This window comes from Sus scrofa, chromosome 13, assembly GCF_054392235.1.
Source record: "Sus scrofa isolate SSC_HxYL_T2T_F1_AM1 chromosome 13, Sscrofa_HxYL_maternal_Yorkshire_Landrace_v2.0, whole genome shotgun sequence".
NCBI classification, from domain to species: Eukaryota; Metazoa; Chordata; class Mammalia; order Artiodactyla; family Suidae; genus Sus; species Sus scrofa.
The window spans coordinates 175,140,850-175,156,653 of NC_139395.1; the positions used below are offsets into that span (position 1 = coordinate 175,140,850).

Sequence of the window (15,804 nt, forward strand, 5' to 3'; positions counted from 1 at the left end):
TCCATATGTTTCTCAAGTCCAGGGTGCATAGGTCAGACCTTCTTAGTAAAGCCCCTTTTGGATGACTAAACAGAGTGAGGGGGAGGCAAGCCCTATCCACCATACTGTGTGGGACTAGGGGAAAACCCAGAGCCCTCCGCATATCCCTCCAGAAATGTCTGTCTCTTAATTCTCCAAATTCTGGGTAGATTCCCCAAGGCACTTAGAGACCCTGGAGGGGAATGATGAGCTAAAAGTCACAAGATCTGTTTTTAGAGCACCCCCCTGAAAATCCTGCAGGAGGTCTAACATATATGGGGTCCACATCCACAGTGTGGAGCTTCTCATACAACTAAACTGAGGTAACAAGATAATTAGAGTTAAGTTCTATTAAACACTATTAAATTATAATAATTTGGGGAGTTCCCTTGAGGCTCAGTGGATTAAGGATCAAGGATAGTCCCTGCTGTGGCTCAGGTTTGATCCCTGGCCCAGGAATTTTGTATGTCTTGGGTGCTGCTAAAAGAAAAAAAAAAATTGTCATAATTTTTTTTTTTTAGGCCCGCATCCATGGCATATGGAGGTTCCCAGGCTAGGGGTCGAATTGGAGCTACAGCTGCCAGCCTGCATCACAACCACAGCAACACGGGATCCAAGCCTAATCTGTGATCTACACCACAGCTCACAGCAATGCTGAATCTTTAACTCACTGAGCAAGGCCAGGGATTGAACCTGCAACCACATTGTTCCTAGTCAGATTCATTTCTGCTGTGCCACAAGGGGAACTTCAAAAAATTGTAACAATTTTTAACATCTTCTTTCCTTGGACTATTTAAAACTCAGCAGAAATCTTGTCTGACTTAGCTCATAATACACAGTGCTTAGTACATTGCCTAGTTTATAATAAAATGCTCAATAAGTATTTACTGAATTATACATAAGTGAATTTCATACCGTTCTTAAAATATATGAACTAATCTTGTAAGTCTGGTTACCCATAATACTCATTTTTCAGATGTGAGTACACAGATGTACACACAATTATGAAATTTTGACTCATTGTTGCCTCCCATCAGTCCTCAAATGAGAGTTATGTTTTTGATGTATATTTCCTCAGAAGGAGAGTAAAAAAAATCCATCTCAAAAATTAGTATTTCATCTAAGTAGGACTATGTATTTAATATGATTAGTTAAATGGAAGAAAAAATTGAGAGGGAGAAGCATTGTGAAGAATGAAGTTCTATTTAGTCAGTATTAGTCATTTATGTTAGTCAATTTATATTAGTCAAATATATTTAATATTTGTCAATTTATATACTATAAATAGCCTATACATATCATTTTCTTTCTTTTTCTGGCTTTGCCTGCAACATGCAGAAGTTCCCAGGCCGGGGACTGAATCCCCATCACATCAGTGACAATGCCAGATCCTTAACCTGCTGAGCCACCAGGGAACTCCTTTCTTTCATTTTTTTAATGTCCTGCATTAGATACATTTCTAAGGAGAAGGTTGTGTCTGTGTAATTCTTTTTACTCTGTGCCACTCTTTTATTTCCCACATTAAGAGGATGTAACTTCAGTACATCCCTGATGATGACAGGAAGAGAGATGACCTACTTTATGGGAGGGGATGAGGAGGAGCTAGTGGAGAGCAGAACAAAGGAGGACAACCCTCAGGTGCTAAGGAAATTATGCCAAAGTTGTCATCTCTTTGGTATTCATTGCTTGCCTGTGCAAGAATTCTTGTCATGAGAAATTTCAGCCTTACCTTGTTTCTTATGGCAATTTGAGACTAAGAGAGCACTCAGGTGATGTGTTCGTTGGAGAATCACACTGCAGCTCAGCCAGTATAACACTGAGAAGATAACTTGTTTCAGGGCCCTTCTCCCTCCCAGGTCTGGCGCTGATTCTTCCCGAGCTGCCTGGCATTCTCAGGCTGCCCCTAGCCTTCCAGGAACCACTTTTAGGGCATAATCTGGCCTTTGGTATGTGAAAGTAATTGCTTCTACAATTGTGCTTCATTCCTCTGGGCTGTTTTGTGCTGAATAGCTGGTCAAATAGTGGTTGAATTGATTTATGCTACTGATATCAAGTCACACCTTTCAGGTAAGTTATTCCCATTTTAACACCTTGATTTTCAAGATCTTAATCCCAATTTTTTGCTTCCTGTCCTTCTTCCTTCCTGCCTTTCTCTCTTTTTCTTTCTCTCTCTTTCTTTCTTTTCTTTCTCTCTTTCCTTCTCTCTCTCTCTCTTTTTTTTTTTTTTTTTTTTGCTTTTTAGGGCTGCAGCTGCAGCATATGGAAGTTTCCAGGCTAGGGTCAAATGGGAGCTGCAGCTGCCGGCCACAGCCACAGCCACACCAATGCCAGATCTGAGTTGCGTCTTTGACCTACACCACAGCTCATAACAACACTGGATCCTTTAACCCAATGAGCGAGGCCAGGGATCGAACCCACATCCTCATGGATTCTAGCTGTGTTTGTTACCGCTGAGCCACAATGGGAACTGTCTTTCTCTTTTAATATAGTTTGTGAGCACCTCGGCTGGTGCCAGGCATTGCAACAGGCCTTGGGCCTGCAGACTGCACCTCTACTTTCATGGCAGTCATGTGGAACAGACTACCACTAAACTCTGGAAGCGTGATACATTTCACTTTTGAATCCATGAACAAATCCCTAATCATTCAACTGTGCTCTTACTTGTTCATCTGGCAGGAAAGATAAAATCTATTCACACAGTTTGTCTCAACATTCTAATGGTGGAAGATGTTGTTGCTATGGAGATGAAGAAATATTTTGACTAGGAGAATAGTTTGGAGCCTCTCAAATTACTTTTCATTACCTACACAGAGCTAGTCTCTACATAGCTGTCTTCCAGGCATGACTAAACCAATTTGTCCTGTCCCGTTTTCCGTAACTGTAATAATTTCAAGCAACACTTTTAGTCTATGTTACAGATTTATTGCAAACATTCTAACTGCATATCCCTCTCTGTTTTGTAGGTGACATACCAGTAAGCTTAGATACCTCTGCTTAGATGCCCTAACCTGCCCATCAGAGTGTCACAGGTTGTGTTCCCTCTCTGGTTTTATGAAGAATTAGTTCCACACAGATGCATATCTATCCATGAAATTGTATTTTAAAAAATTCCAGTAATTTTTCCTATGAATAGAAAATTTTGAATTTTATTTCAATTTTACTTTATTTCATATGTATTCTTTTATCCTCACCTTCTAAAGAGAGTATCAAAGAAAATATCTGTAAGTGATCTCAGTTCAATGTAATGACACATTTCTCTAAAATTAGCATACTAGGAGTTCCCGTCGTGGCGCAGTGGTTAACGAATCTGACTAGGAACCATGAGGTTGCGGGTTCGATCCCTGCCCTTGCTCAGTGGGTTGGGGATCCAGCGTTGCTGTGAGCTGTGGAGTAGGTCGCAGATGTGGCTTGGATCCCGCGTTGCTGTGGCCCTGGCGTAGGCTGGCAGCTACAGCTCCGATTCAACCCCTAGCCTGGGAACCTCCATATGCCGCGGGAGCGGCCCTAGAAAAGGCAAAAAGACAAAAAAAAAAATAAATAAATAAAATTAGCATACTAATTTGATAATATACTCTTTCCCATGGTAACATTTGGCTTTCTTTCCTTTATAAAAGGGAATTTATTTTCTTGTTAACACATTAAACTAGTTTTTGTTATGTTCCCTGAGATTGATAATGATTCACCAACAAAAACATGATTAAAATAAAAGTGATGAAGATAATTTAAGTAAAATATTAAGTTCATATTTAATAAAGGGATAAATACTTGCTTAAAATGAATTATATTGACACTTGTTCTATGATATTTATATCGAGTTCATACCTAAACTCCTACTGAATAAAACAATTTCTGTTTAATTTAATTTAATTCAATTTAATTTTATTTTTTGCTTTTTAAGGCCACACCTGTGGCATATGGAAGTTCCCAGACTAGGGGTTGAATCAGAGCTGCAGCTGCTGGCCTACGCTACAGCCACAGCAATGCGGGATCTGAGCCACGTCTGAGATCTAGACCACAGCTCACAGCATCGCCGGATCCTTAACCCACTGAGCGAGGCCAAGGATTGAACCTGCATCCTCATAGTTACTAGTTGGGTTTGTTAATGCTGAGTCACAATGGGAACTCTCTAAAACAATTTTTAAAAGGAAGTTTACAGCTCAATAGTCATCTACTGTATAAGATTTTCTTTTTAAAAGCTGAATTAATATATTGAGTTTAGTTTTTGTTTTTTTTTGCTTTTTTAATAATCCTATGTATATTATATATATGACTATATAAATTAATCAATGAATTAATAAATTATCCTATCTTGGCCTTTTTGCTCATTTCTCTTTTTTTTAAACATTTTTACTATAAAGGGTGGCATGAAACAGTGAGAAATTGTTTAAATTGGTATAGTTTATAGTTTATAGTATCAAGTTGGTAATTGTTTTTACTACTAGTGTTGAAATAATGACATATTGGGAGAGACAGTATTTTGTAACACAAGTTACACATTCATATGTTAAAAGAGGGCAGGCAGGTGAAGTAAAAAGAACTAATTGTTGCCAGATCTTCCAGTTTTTTAAGAAACATTAAATTTTGTTTTTATACATATTCTCCTAATTTTTATATCTTGGAAATTAATTTTTTAAAAGTACTGTCTGTCCTGCACTACGTGGGCTAAACTCTGTGCAGCCCCCTGGATGATCTTTTGTGACTTCTTATGTGATAGTTGAAAATGTGGGTTTTATAGTTAGGCTGGTGTTCAGACTACAGATAATACTGCGGGACTCTGAGCCAGAGACTTGGAAAGACTAGGCTTCATACTTATCACATGGGGAAAATAACTGTACCTCTCTCATAGTATTTCAGCTTGTTAGGGTCATGGAAGTTAGAGGACATCTGAGGACCTCAAAATCTGAAGAGCTAAACTCACTTGGAGTTCACTGCTTTGCTTTTTGTTTTGCAACAGCCACCCTACATTTATCTAGGGGAAAACCAATTTTATGAATAAGCGAGTTAAGCAATCCTTAACATTCTCCCTTCAAACCCAGCCCTTGTCCTACCCTCAGCCCTGCCTACCATCTTCCTCTACTCTTCCTAAACTCTTATAAATTGTATAAGCTGTGCCAGCCAACACAGTATATCTCATACCATGTGCTCCTCTCAGTGTGATGTTGACACTCTTCCCATCGAGGAGTCTACATCCCCTTCCCTTACATGTGAGTAAAGTGTAGTGACTGCCTGAAAGATTGAAGTAAGGCAGAAGTGCCATTTTGTGACTTCCAACTCTGGGCCTTTAAAATGTCACGTACTTCTTCCCTGCTCTCTTGGTACATTCTTGGAACCCAGTAGCTGCATATGCTACAAGTAAAGCCAGGTGTATCTGTTTCTTGGGGCTGCCATAACGAAGAACCACAGAAGAGTAGCTCAAACAGCAGAAAGTTATCTCATAGACCTGGAGGCTAGAGGTTTGAGTTCAAGGTGTTGGCAGGGTCACACTCCCTCTGTAATCTAAACGAAAGAATCATTCCTTGCCTTTTCCTGTCTCCTGGTGTCTTGCTAGCACTCCTTGACATTGCTTGGCTTGGATGTATCACTCTAATCCTCCATCTTCAGGCATTCCGCCGAGTCTCTCTGCACTGACTTCCCTCTGCATGTCTGTATCCATGTCTTCTTTCTATAGAGGCCAGTAGTCATATTGGATTAGGGCCTACACCACTGACTTCAATTTTTTTTAAATTAATTAATTTTTTGCTTTTTAGGGCCGCATCTGCAGTATGGAAGTTCCCAGGCTAGGGCTCAAATTGGAGCTGCAGCTGCAGGCCTAGGCCACAGTCACAGTAATCCTGGACTGAGCTGCATCTGTGACCTACACCAGAGCTCATAGCAATGCTGGTTCCTTAACCCACTGAGTGGAGCCAGGGATCAAACCTGCATCCTCGTGAATACTAGTTAGATTTATAACCTGATGAGCCACACTGGAACTCCCTAATGACTTCATTTTAACTTAATTACTTCTGTAAAGATCCTATATGTAAAAAAGGTCACATTTTGAGGTACCAGGGATATCTTTTAGGGGACATAATTCACCCCAAACACCAGATCACTCATGTTGGCTTCAACCCCATCTGACAGCCAGCATCTTTGTGACTGCAATTACATGATAAATACTGAGCAAGAACTTACCTAGGTTAGCACAGCCAACCCTCAAGCCATGGGAGGGTATAACAGAGTGGTTGTTGTTTTAAGTCATGGAGTCTTGGGACCATACAACAATAAATAACTGGGGTGTGAGTCACAGTGAAATGGTGAAGTTTTGTCCCCCACAGTGACCCAGTATACCCTGTGGTTACAAATATCTCTTATGACCTGTGGCTGCATCGGGCCAGTTCTACTTCTTGTCTAGGCATGCTCTGGCATTTTTCAAAATCTTACTATTTTTAGATGCCTACAGGCTCATTTCTCACTTTTGCCAACAATTCCTGCATTCTTTGTATGTAGCAATTATTATGTACCTTTTCTTTAGGTCCTCCTTGGCATTTATATGCATATTCTCTGGTCATTTCTTGTAATAGTATACTTTTCTCAAGGAATTTCTGTTATTTTTGAGGGACGTAGAGGCCAAAATAATCTTGGAATTTTAAATGGAACTAACATCTTCTTCCTCAAAAATGCTAATTTAATTTTCTACATAAACACTGAAAGTAGAAAGGAGCAAAAGTTTCAACCTTTTGTTATAATGTTAGCAATGTTTTAAAGTGTATCTTATTTTTATCAAAGTAGTTTGTATGCATAATTTTGGAAATCAGATAATTTTCTTTTTTTTTTTTAATTTTATTTTCCCACTGTACAGCAAGGGGGTCAGGTTATCCTTAGATGTATACATTGCAATTACAGTTTTTTCCCCACCCTTTCTTCTGTTGCAACATGAGTATCTAGACATAGTTCTCAATGCTATTCAGCAGGATCTCCTTGTAAATCTATTCTAGGTTGTGTCTGATAAGCCCAAGCTCCCGATCCCTCCCACTCCCTCCCCCTCCCATCAGGCAACCACAAGTCTCTTCTCCAAGTCCATGATTTTCTTTTCTGAGGAGATGTTCATTTGTGCTGGATATTAGATTCCAGTTATAAGTGATATCATATGGTATTTGTCTTTGTCTTTCTGGCTCATTTCACTCAGTGTGAGAGTCTCTAGTTCCATCCATGTTGCTGCAAATGGCATTATGTCATCCTTTTCTATGGCTGAATAGTATTACATTGTGTATATATACCACCTCTTCCGAATCCAATCATCTGTCGATGGACGTTTGGGTTGTTTCCATGTCCTGGCTATTGTGAATAGTGCTGCAATGAACATGCGGGTGCAAGTGTCTCTTTTAAGTAGAGCTTTGTCCGGATAGATGCCCAAGAGTGGGATTGCGGGGTCATATGGAAGTTCTATGTATAGATTTCTAAGGTATCTCCAAACTGTTCTCCATAGTGGCTGTACCAGTTGACATTGCCACCAGCAGTGCAGGAGGGTTCCCTTTTCTCCACAGCCCCTCTAGCACTTGTTATTTGTGGATTTATTAATGATGGCCATTCTGACTGGTGTGAGGGGTATCTCATGGTAGTTTTGATTTGCATTTCTCTTATAATCAGCGATGTTGAGCATTTTTTCATGTGTTTGTTGGCCATCTGTATATCATCTTTGGAGAAATGTCTATTCAGGTCTTTTGCCCATTTTTCCATTGATTGATTGGTTTTTTTGCTGTTGAGTTGTATAAGTTGCTTATATATTCTAGAGATTAAGCCCTTGTTGGTTGCATCATTTGAAACTATTTTCTCCCATTGTGTAAGTTGTCTTTTTGTTTTCTTTTTGGTTTCCTTTGCTGTGCAAAAGCTTGTCAGTTTGATGAGGTCCCATGGGTTTATTTTTGCTCTAATTTCTATTGCTTTGGGAGACTGCCCTGAGAAAATATTCATGATGTTGATGTCAGAGAGTGTTTTGCGTATGTTTTCTTCTAGGAGTTTGATGGTGTCCTGTCGTATGTTTAAGTCTTTCAGCCATTTGGAGTTTATTTTTGTGCATGGTGTGAGGGTGTGTTCTAGTTTCATTGCTTTGCATGCAGCTGTCCTGGTTTCCCAGCAATGCTTGCTGAATAGACTTTCTTTTCCCCATTTTATGTTCTTGCTTCCCTTGTCAAAGATTAATTGACCATAGGTGTCAGGGTTAATTTCCAGATTCTCTATTCTGTTCCATTGGTCTGTCTGTCTGTTTTGATACCAGTACCACACTGTCTTAATGACTGTGGCTTTGTAGTATTTCTTGAAGTCTGGGAGAGAGATGCCTCCTGCTTGGTTTTTGTTTCTCAGGATTGCTTTGGCGATTCTGGGTCTTTTGTTGTTCCATATAAATGTTTGGATTGTTTGTTCTAGTTCTGTGAAAAATGTCATGGGTAATTTGATAGGGATTGCATTGAATCTGTTGATTGCTTTGGGTAGTATGGCCATTTTTACAATATTGATTTTTCCAATCCAGGAACATGGAATATCTTTCCATTTCTTTACATCTTCTTTGATTTCTTTGATTAAAGTTTTATAGTTCTCGGCATATAGGTCCTTTACCTCTTTGGTCAGGTGTATTCTGAGGTATTTGATTTTGTGAGGTACAATTTTAAAAGGTATCATATTTTTGTATTCCTTTTCTAATGTTTCATTGCTGGTATACAGAAATGCAACTGACTTCTGAATGTTAATCTTATATCCTGCCACTTTGCTGAATTTATTAATCAGTTCAAGGAGTTTTAGGGTTGAGTCCTTAGGGTTTTCTAGGTATAGTATCATGTCATCTGCATACAGTGACAGTTTGATCTCTTCTCTTCCTATATGGATGCCTTTTATTTCTTTTGTTTGTCTAATTGCTGTGGCTAAGACTTCCAAAACGATGTTGAAGAACAGTGGTGAGAGTGAGCATCCCTGTCTTATTCCAGATTTGAGTGAGAAGGCTTTCAGTTTTTCCCCATTGAGTATTATATTTGCTGTGGGTTTGTCATAAATGGCTTTGATTATATTCAGGAATGTTCCCTTATACACACTTTGGCGAGGGTCTTGATCATGAATGGATGTTGAACTTTGTCAAATGCTTTTTCTGCATCTGTTGAGATGATCATATGATTTTTGACTTTTTTTTTGTTAATGTGGTGTATGATGCTGATTGATTTGCGTATGTTGAACCATCCTTATGAACCTGGGATGAACCCAACCTGGTCATGGTGTATAATTTTTTTGGTATGTTGTTGGATTTTGTTGGCTAAGATTTTGTTGAGAATTTTTACATCTATATTCATCAACGATATTGGCCAATAGTTTTCTTTTTTGGTGGTATCTCTGTCTGGTTTTGGAATGAAGGTGATGGTGGCCTCATAGAATGTCTTTGGGAGTATTCCTTCTTCTTCAACCTTTTGAAAGAGTTTAAGGAGGATGGGCACCAATTCCTCTTTATATGTTTGATAAAATTCACCTGTGAAGCCATCTGGTCCTGGAATTTTATTTGTAGGGAGTAAAATCAGATAATTTTAAATGCTTAAAATGAAAAACAGTATCTATACCTTCACCCCAATTTTACCCTCCCAAATCCTCAACAATTTTCAGCTCTCCTAACATTTTTTTCTTGATTTTCTTTCTTATTTCTAAGCAATGTGCTTTACTGCTATTTCGTAGTTTCTATAGCTGTTTCTATAGAGGAATATATAGCCCTCTCACTATACCACAGTCCTCCTCAAAGAATACTCTTTCACTCCCCTTACCCTCTCAGTTTGTTTATACCAGTGGTCATTATTTCTATTCCTATGAATGTGTATTTATAGCTCATAGCTACACTATGTAATGCACTATGATTTCACATTTTTCATAATACAAAAAAACTCCCCTTAGGTTAATAAGGGCTTTTTCCTTTCATTTTTGAGTCAAAATTATTTGTCTGAAGTATAAATATTTGTTTACTTTTATTTTTTTGGAATAAATTTGGCATATAAGTTTTAAGATGTAGTGTGTTACTTAGATACATTTATATATTGTATAAATGTGTGTTACTTAGATACATTTATATATTGTATGTGTCAATCTCACATTCTTTTTTCCCTGAATCAAACTTTGAAAATCCAGACAGACTAGATTGAGATAGCCTCACTTTTGAAGACTGTTCCAAAGTAAAAATTTGTTCTATGAAAGTAGATTTGGGAAGCATTTATAATGATTTAAGAGTTAAGTATTACCCTAGAAATGTGGATTCAGTGAACTGAGGAAAAAAGGAAAATTGGAGTAATTGGTGTTTGCTGAGATGGGACTCTGTTACTTAAATTCCCAAGGTTGTCCTGGGAATGATAGGGAGACAATCAAATGTCCATAGAAGTTTGGAGATCTATGGGCAAAGAGACCTTCTGGAGGCACTCTTAAAAATTTTCAAAATCCTGTGACATAACCCATATAGTGGTCATCAGAAGTGCAAAAGTAGAATCCTTCAATTTTCCTTCAGCTAGGTACTGGGATATAGCAGTAATGAAAATACTTGTTTTTCCATCTTCTTAAATATCCTAGAGCAGGAGGTCAGAAGAATTTACTCATAAATTAGCAAAGAAATAAAGAGCAAGAGAGACTGAGCCTTATAAACTTGACAAGTAGAGGATTCAGCTGAAACATGCTTTCATGTTTACCCTGGGGACCAGACATGAATGCAGAAACCAAAACTGATGGTGGTATGAAGAGATAACAAGAAGCTCAGAGGATCAAACATCTTAGAATGTTTGCCTCTTAATGGGCACCTGTCTTCAATGCCTTTTCAGGCAAGTACCTACACAGCCAAAATTGTGTAGATGTAGCAAGAAAGAATAGAGTGGGAGTGGGCGAAACCTAAACTGATGGGGTTTCAATTTGGAACAACCAAGGAAATCTTGAAATATCTCGATTGTAAATCATGAAATGTCTGATTATATGGGACGAGCTAGGTTAGATTGTATGGAGCTTACATATAGAAACTAAGTAGTTATAATTTTGTATTCATGAGTTAGGGCATTGGAGTTACCACACCTGCATTCCTACTGCTTTTCTGAATATGCTCAACATACTGATTTTCCATGTAAATTCAGCTTTCGATAGATGTTGAGGCTGGATCATAGCTGCAAACTGACAGTTGCCTTCTAGGAATTTAGATGTGATCTCAGAGCATCAGAAGAAGTGGTGGAAGGGGGAAATTTTGTTTTACTTGATAAGATCCTTTTTGGATAAGAAGTTAGTCATTCAAATCATGGCAATATTCCATTTTCTATGAAGATGGGAAACCTGGTGTTTTGATAACTGATATATCCCAGTAGGTAGAGCAGTGCTTCCATAAGGCAGGCTCTCAATAGATCTATGTTGAATAAATAACTGGACAGTCATCCTTTCATTATGTCACATTAAGATCATGTAGTTCTACCTGCATTCCACAACTTCAGGTTTTGCAATAATGAGAAGAAAAAAATATTTTAGATAAGCTCTATCCACTGTTCAACAAGCATAACTTTCATCATGTCTGCATATAATCTGATAGTATCCCCATTGCTGAGCCTCTTCCTCACCTCTCAGGACGCTGGCTAGAGAAGTCTAGCTTAGCTCACTGACAATAATCATTTCAGACCCCAAATGAGGTTTGACTGCTTGTCTGGAACTTCATGTTATGGCATCTTTATGCTTGTACATCTGGGAATAAATAAATATTAAGATGACTACTCTTGAAAATTGGCATTCCATCTTGAATTATTCAACAGCATAAGAACTTCAACTTGGAAATACAATATTCACTTTTACTTTGCACCTTTACTTCCTCACTACATCTCTTTTAACTACAATGTCCCTCAAAATGCTATTGGAACCGATTCCTCAAAATTCACTTGCTGCAACTCTGACACTCATGGTTGTAAGTGATTTCATTGGTTGAAGGTTCACATACTCTTAAACCCTTTTAGCTTAACTGAAGCACTCATGCTCCAAGCTGTTAATGTGGGCTGGCTCTTAATGTTTAATAGAGTTATCCTTTCTATTTGTAACAACTAATTTGTTATTTGTCTTCCTTTTTTTCTCAGCCTGATCATTTTTCCATTCTATTTCTGCAGCTTTATTGTCAAACACAAAATCCCTGACTTTCTCAAGTGACAACTCATTAGGTTTATTCCATTATATCCAACTTTCTGAAATTGAGTCTGTGTTTGTACATTCTATCTATTGCCCCAATAGAATGTACATTCACACTTAGCATTATACCCTCATCAGATGCCACGGATATTAGCCTTCTGAATAGTTTCTTTTTTCCTTCCTTCCTTCCTTCCTTCCTTCCTTCCTTCCTTCCATCCCTCCCTCTCTCCCTCTCTCCCTCTCTTTATTTCATTTCTTCCTTTTTATTTTTTTCCTTCCCTACCCTTTTTAAAAATTAAAGTATAGCTATCAACAAAATAGAAACAGACTCACTGACACAGAGAACAGACTTGTAGATGTCAGTCTGACAATTTAAAAACTTTTTTTTCAGTTTTATTGAGATACAATTTTTGCTTTTCTATTGAGGGCTGATAATCCCTGATGATGACGCAATCCATGATCTTGGCAACACACTGTGTTGTTTCTTGAATTAATTCAAAATTTGATTTTGATTTTTGTCATTTTGAATCATGATTTGATACAGTTTACATCTTCCTGTATATTTTCTCCCTTACAAATTGCTGCCTAAATTAATGGCATTATGATGCATTTTAATATTTTACATGTATGTATGTAGTTTGTACATTTTCTCTGTGTAATTTCACTTGGAAAATTTTTCTGAATTTAAATCATTAAGCTGAAGTAAATATCATTTGTTTCAAAGTTTTTGCGATTTTTTTTCCTTCAGAATTTTTCCTAAGACAGTTATTACTTCCTTATTTCTTAGGCTATAAATAAAAGGATTTAGTAAAGGAACTACTTCTGTAAACAAAATAGCAGCTGCTATATCTTTATCCCCTTCTTCAAGCAAATTTGGTCTAATATACATGAAAATAAGAGATCCATAGAATAATGAGACTGACAGAAAGTGGGATGCACAGGTGGAAAAGGCTTTGATCCTTCCCTCTTTGGATTTCATTCTGAAAATAGTAAAGAGAATATAGAGATAAGATATTAAGACACTACCTATTGTAGAGACTTGAATTGAGCCTGCAAAGATAAGTAGTACCAGTTCATTGACATAAGGGTCAACACAAGAGAGCCTGTACAAAGGAAGAATATCACAGTAAAGGTGGTTGATGTGATTAGAGCCACAGAAAGTTAACCTAAATAGAAGCCCGACATGAATCATGGAATGCAGGTTTCCAGCTATGTGGGCTGCTGTGGTCATCTGAACACAGAGTTTCTTTGACATCATGGTGTGGTACTGCAGTGGGTTGCAGATGGCCACATAGCGATCATAGGCCATTGCTGCCAGAAGAAAGCAGTCTGCTGTCTCAACAGTGCAAATAAAATAAAATTGTGCCATGCATTCATAGAGGGAAACCATTCTGTTTTCAGAAAACAAGTTCCCTAACATGTTAGGAGTAATGGCAGAGGCACAGCAAGAATCCACAAGAGCAAGGTTGCCTAGAAGTATGTACATTGGAGTGTGCAGACGATGCTCTTTTGCAATTATTATCATCAGGCCAAGGTTCCCCACCATGGTGATCAGATAGATGGCAAAGAATACCACAAACAGAAGGGTCTTCAGCTCTGGGTGATCAGTAAATCCCACGAGGATAAACTCATTGTTTATGGTCTGATTTCCTTTAGCCATTCCTGACTTCTCTGTTGAGACAAGAATCGTAGAGAAGTGAGGTACTAATTTATAATACATCCAATTCAACTCTGAGCTCTCCCTGGCCCAAAAGGACAAGGAGCATCTCCCATAATGCTTTCACAAGTCACATGGATTTTGTTGCATACCCATTTCTAGGGGAGCATCAATCTCCAGGAGCTCTTACCTTTAAGCTAGTTATTTAACATTTTCCCAGCGTATTGTCAAGACAAACATTTGATAAGATGCATAAAGATGGCTTTTGAGGTCTTGAAAGGAACATTCAGTGCAGAAGGCTTATCTGTGTGCTGATAGGTGTCAGCAATTTGTGTAAGTATTCCCAAGTAATTTCAATGACTGTGTCTGTACAGATTAACAGTGTTGTTTGAAAGACTATTTTTGTGCACCCATGTACATAGAAGCATTATTCAAGATAGCTAGAAGTGGAAGCAACTCAACTTTCCTCTGATGGATGGATGAATGATCAAAATGTGGTATAGACATTTTGATGGAATATTAATCATCCTTAAAAGGGGAATAAAATTCTCACACATGTTAAAATATGGATGAAACAATGATGTGCTAAGTGAAATAAAATAGACACAGAAGGACAAATATTGTTATTCCACTTAACATATTAAAGTAGTCAAACTCATACAGATAGCAAGTAAAATGTGGTTGTCCAGGAAGGAAGGAATGGAGAGTATTATATAATGGGTACAGAATTTCAGTTTGGGAAGATGAAAAGTTCCTGGAGTTGGGTAGTGTTGGTTATACAACAATATAAATTTACCTAGTGCCAGTGTACTGTATATACTTAAATATAGTTAGAATGATACATTTTATGTTACGTATTTTTCTACTGTAAAAAATTTCAAGACTATTATCATGGTATTTATATCCTTTATGCATGCAATATAAAAGTGCCTATATCTGCATGTGCATAAAGAAATCTAAAGAAATTTAAATGCTATCAAAAGAAACTGAAGCATTCCTGAGAGTTAAAATTTGATAAATTCAATTTATAACTCTGTCAAAAACATCATGAGTAACATCAAATATCACAGTTAATATGACATAATTTCTATAGTTTTGTTCTATAAAGAACTTCTACAATCAGTAAGAATATCCCTGAAAAATAAAGAACAGGAACAGAAAAATCTCAAAAATAATTCAATTTTTTAAACAAATTAAAATGTTTGACTTCATTGATAATCAGAGAAACATAGTTTGAAGTGGTGAGGAAGGCATATTTATTTTGCTTACCAAAATAACAAGGTTTAAAAGCGTCGTCTGAAATACAGTAAAATGGGAACCTAATTGCCTTTGTGGCCAAAGTATTAGCTGGTTGAGTCATTGGAAAATAACTTGGTAATAGATTAAGGAAACTCTTAAATGTTCAGACCTCTGACTGGTTAGAGTTAATGTTCAGTACATATAAAATACTACTACATATAAAATATTTAACCAACAAGGACCTACTGTATAGCACAGAGAATAATACTCAACATTTTATAGTAACCTATAAGGGAAAAGATTCTGAAAAATAACATATATATATATTATATAGGCAATTAGGTTCCCATTTTACTGTATTTCAGATGATGCTTTTATATGTAATTATCACATTTATTAAGCTTTAAGTATATTTTTTCTATCTTCATGGACTTTTAAAAATTGAAGTATAGTTGATTTATAATGTGTTAATTTCTACAGTACTGCAAAGTGATTTAATTATATATATATATATATATATATATATACATATATATATATCCTTTTTTATATTTTTTCCTCTATGGCTTATCAAAGGATATTGAATAGCTTTCAGTATATATTTAAACCTTAATCATCTATCCCTTAGATTTTTCCTTATAGCCTGAGAGTTCTAATCTATTGGGAATTGCTTTATTTCAATCTGCCTTCATTTATTTTAGTTAATTAAAGAATACTTTATTCATTAATTTGTTACTTATTAAATGCCTGCTCTG

The 15,804-nt window shown here is 37.1% G+C and overlaps 1 pseudogene across 1 annotated transcript; it reads right to left on the minus strand.

The window, feature by feature from the left end:
* Nucleotides 1-5,715: 5,715 nt before the first annotated feature.
* On the minus strand, nt 5,716-13,882 carry LOC110256444 (olfactory receptor 5K1-like; annotated as a pseudogene). Its single transcript, XR_014824964.1, has one exon. The product of XR_014824964.1 is annotated as an olfactory receptor 5K1-like (transcript).
* Nucleotides 13,883-15,804: the final 1,922 nt, after the last annotated feature.